Source organism: Citrus clementina, unplaced genomic scaffold (assembly GCF_000493195.1).
Source record: "Citrus clementina cultivar Clemenules unplaced genomic scaffold, Citrus_clementina_v1.0 scaffold_3, whole genome shotgun sequence".
NCBI lineage: Eukaryota > Viridiplantae > Streptophyta > Magnoliopsida > Sapindales > Rutaceae > Citrus > Citrus x clementina.
Window position 1 is genome coordinate 26,077,145 of NW_006262339.1, and position 5,046 is coordinate 26,082,190.

Genomic DNA, 5,046 nt, shown 5'->3' on the forward strand with positions numbered 1-5,046 from the left:
ATAGCAATTTGAAATTTAGCTGTTGCCACAAAATGTTAATCTCTAGTGATTTTTTGGCATGATGGACAAAAACAAAATTATGGAAAGGCTGCAATTTGAAGCAACGATCACAAATAGTTCACAAATGAATAGATTGATCCACATGAATTGAGGAAACAAAATGTCAAAACGAAGCATAGGTTGCCATTTCAAGCTACAAGGGCAAATAGTTCAGAAATGTGTTCCACGGGAATTGCCTGATCTTGTGCTTAAAGCAAACATAAGGGCATAATTTTATATAGCAACCGACAAACTGAAATTAGATAAATACTTTTTCCGTTTTTCCGTTAATTTATTAGAACTGCCTTTGAAATCTCCCATTATCATACAAAGTTACAAACCATGTATGTGCACTTGTCCTTTGGTTGCATCTGTAGCCTTCTGTCATCAAATATATATTATCCAAGTCTCAAGTAAGGGCATTTAAGTAAATAAAGTTTGTATTAGTTAAAGCAAAAATAATCTCTCCCAAAATTCGGCGCTTGCAGCTTGCTTTCACTCAATTCAAATCCTATAAATGCCCCCATTAAATCGTTTCAAATTCCATCAACCAAACATTCAATCCTCAAACTATTTATCTATTCCTCTCATTCCTATCTTCAAATTAAGTTTTCAAGAAAATGGCAAAATCAATGTCTTTGCGTATTCTTTTAGTACTAATAATCTTGATTCTCTTCTTTAGTTCATCTTTAGCAATTCCAGTGGTCACTTACAATGTGATCAGTTTGGGAGCCAAATCGGATGGCCGGAGTGACTCAACGAAAGCCTTTCTAGCTTCATGGGCCAAAGCTTGTGGCTCAACTGCGGCCTCAACCATTTACGTGCCACCTGGGAGGTACTTGCTGCACAATGTTGTGTTTCAAGGCCAATGCAGGAACAATGACATTACCACACGTATTGATGGGACTCTAGTGGCTCCATCCGATTATCGTGTCATTGGAGATGCGGGAAACTGGATTTTATTTTAGCATGTTAATGGCGTTTATATTTATGGTGGCATCCTTGATGGCCAAGGTGCTGGCTTGTGGGCTTGTAAACGATCAGGCAATAATAATTGCCCTAGCGGTGCCACGGTAAGTTGGAAGATCGTTGCTTTTAATTATAGTCATAAATTAAGTGGTTTTTGGTTTTGGTTATTCTCCTCAGATTAAAATAATTAATAACGTTCCTTCTTGTGTAAATGAGCAGACACTGGGCTTTAGCAACTCAAACAACATTCTGATTAACGGACTAACATCCCAAAATAGCCAGATGTTTCATGTTGTCATCAATGGATGTCACAATGTGAAAGTACAAGGGGTGAGAGTCTCGGCCTCGGGAAACAGCCCTAACACCGATGGCATTCATGTTCAATTATCAAGTGATGTCACAATTTTGAACGCTAGAATTGGGACTGGAGATGACTGTGTATCAGTTGGCCCTGGCACCACCAATTTATGGATTGAAAACGTTGCTTGTGGCCCTGGCCATGGCATCAGGTAGAAAATAAAGAACATGCATGATGATTTATTTATAGCATTTTTTTTTATGTCATAATATTTAGTGCTACTATTGTGAATTCGTTGCAGCATTGGTAGCTTAGGCAAAGAGCTGCATGAGGCTGGAGTGCAAAATGTGACAGTAAAAATTGTGACATTTACAGGAACTGAAAATGGATTGAGGATTAAGTCCTGGGGAAGACCAAGCACTGGATTTGCTCGGAACATTCTTTTCCAACATGCTCTTATGAAGAATGTCGATAATCCCATCGTAATTGATCAAAATTACTGCCCGGACAACAAGAATTGCCCTGGAAAGGTATTTTATTTATCACAAGTTTATATGTGAGAATGTTAGACGTTTATGTGAATAAAATTTAAATTAATAATTATATTTTTTATATTCAACAGTCATCAGGGATTAAAATCAGTGATGTAACATACCAAGATATTCATGGAGCATCTGCAACGAAAATTGCTGTAAGGTTTGATTGTAGTCCAAAGTATCCATGCTCTGGCATAAACTTGGAGGATGTGAAGCTCATTTACAAGAATCAACCAGCTGAAGCATCGTGTAGGAATGCTGATGGATCGGCCTCTGGTTTTGTTCAGCCAAATAGTTGCTTGAAATTGTGAAAAATAAAATTAATTCTTGCGTTAAATTGCGTTTTTTTTTTTTTTCATTTCCTTTTTAATGAGCCTAGGAATGTTCCATGGGCCTATCTGAGAAAACCCATTGGGCTTCTTGGAGGATGCTTATACTAATTGCCGTATAAGACAAAATCAAAACTTCACTCCTTTGTACTCAAAGAAATGCAGTCATATGTTTTGGGTAACTAATGTTTGATCCGAAATTCTGCCTATTGAAACTATTAAAATTATCATTTCCTATTAAAATCAAATTTGAAATCGGGAGACGGCCTTTCACCCACCCACTCTGTTTGGGCGATAGCCCATTGCCCGGATTGAGAGATGGCTATCGCCCAACCATCGCTCAAAAAAAATAAAAAATTAATGAATTCGATTTAATGGAGTTTATGGTAAAAATTAGTTTTCATCTTATTGTCTAGTCTAATATATAATTTTACTTTTGTATGTTAATTTTTTTTAATCGTAAAGTTAAATGATTAAATAATAAGTAACGTCGTGGTGAATATGAAAAGTATTAAAGATCAAAAGAAATTCTCCTTTCCAATCAATATCCTTTTTCTTTTATCTTAGTAATATATCATTCATTCATCATATACATGGGTATGATCGAATAAGAAATTAATATGAAACAACTGTCCAAAATGATAGGTAGCATATAATTTAAACTGCAAGATATTTGAGAAGTGTAGTAAATATCTAAGAATTATGTATCCTTCAGTGGCACATAATTTAATTACTTATTTAAGAATTTAGAAGTAATGTATGTTTGGTAAAATAGTATTTAAAAAATAAGCACAATTAAAATCAGCGTACTGGATTTAAATTTCATGCAAACAGAGAAATCTAAGATCTATCTAAGAATTTGTTTTTTAACTAAAGTTACTAATTAAGTAAACCAACAATTGTTTTATTTTTAATACATAGTTTAATAATTATTAAAGTAAATAATATGTTTTCTTAATCTAGTTTCTCCACCGTTTCTCATTTTCTCCGGACTCTTCAATTCTCCCTCTTTTGCTTCAGTGTGAAAAAATGCGGTCATACTTTAGTCAAGATTAGGTGGCAAGCTAGCAGTTATCAAGCACAAGTAAAACAACGTACTATACTAGACCATGAAAAATGAAACAGAAACAACAACAACAACAATAATAATAAGGGTTTCTCTATGATGCTGTAATTTTTTTACAGCATCAATAATATTTTTAATTGTATATCATTGGATTTAATCAATGGTACACAATATTTGTAGTAAAAAAATAAAAATAAAAATAAAAATAATGGTAACGGTTAACAAACGTGCAAGGGGTGGAGAATTTTATAAAATAACTATGACCACCCTTAGAGTTTGAAACAATTTTACTTAAATAGCATATTGTATTTAAAATTAATTTTCAATCCTCCTTTAAATTTGAAATGTGATAATCTTTTTTAAATAAATCTTCCAAAATTTATTACCATTAAGTATAAAATATAATGGTAGGTTATTTAACATAAATCAAATAAATAAGTTGCAATTACAAAATTTATATATGATATAATAGTAATAAATAACACAACTAAGTACATATACTTAAGTAAATGTTATAGTTACATCAATAAACTCATTATTGAGATTGCTTGTAACATAAAAATTACTTGATCACACATGTTTTAATAAAATTTAATATCGTATATTAAAATACTCATTATGTTATATAATATTAAGGGTCATTGTATAATTGATCATGAAGTATGTATTATTTTTAACACCCATTTAACATACTTATTCTCTGAACTTTATATTTATTTTACAATTAATATCCTTACATGGTAGGAATTTTAAGTTTTATAAGCCTATATATTTTCATTTTATTTTCAAATATCACTTTGTTAATTTCATAAAAGTTAAATCTAATATATATTCCTAATGAGATTTAGTTGATGAATCGTGAAAAATTATTTTATTGATATCCTTTGATTGTAATTATAAAATTTTATGTTATTAAGAGTCATTACTTTTGTTATGATAATTAATAGTGACAATAAATAAAATATTGCCTCCAATAATATTTACGTGGGAAAAAAATGAAAGAAAATCATTTGTATTTTTAGATTTTTATTGACATGGTAGGAAATTATCTTAGCCTTATAAAATTTAACTTTCACAAGCTTGTTTTCATTTTATTTTCAAATGTCACTTTGTTAATTTCATAAAAGTTAAATCTAACATATATTCCTAATTAACTTTAGTTTATGAATCATTAAAGATTATTTTATTGTTATTCTTTGATAGTAATTATAAAATTTTTATGCTACGAAGAGTCATTACTTTTATTATGATAATTAATAGTGACAATAAATAAAATATTACATCAAATAATATTTAATGGACAAAATGAGGAAAAAAAATCATTGTATGTTTTTATATTTACATTATAAAGATATGGTTTGAGATACTTTAACTTAAAATTTTAGCACAATAGTTGAGCCACTAATATCTCATAGTCTAATGGTTGATATTGAAAGTCAAAGCAACATTTCATAATGTTATATCCTCCACCATTGAATTGCATGAAATAAATAGTTTAATTTTTTGATAAAAATTTAAATCAAAGTATTTCTCACTCTATAGTTATATAGACATATATATTTTTCAATAATAATTGGTGAATAAAATATTTCTTATTTGTTGTGACTCATATAGTATTATTAATAAAACACATATAAAATAGTTTATTGCAATGCTTTCTATTATCATTATTGTTTAGGCATTAATGGTTTGTAATTAAATTCATACATACAATTATTACAAGACTTTGTGTTAATAACCTACTTGATATTATATTTTATACTTAATGGTAACTGATTTTGAAGATTTATTTAAAGAGATTATCATATT

General features: G+C 29.9%; 1 pseudogene; it reads left to right on the forward strand.

Moving 5' to 3' along the window:
• The first annotated feature begins 659 nt into the window (after positions 1 to 659).
• LOC112100165 lies at positions 660 to 2,153 on the forward strand (annotated as a pseudogene).
• Positions 2,154 to 5,046: the final 2,893 nt, after the last annotated feature.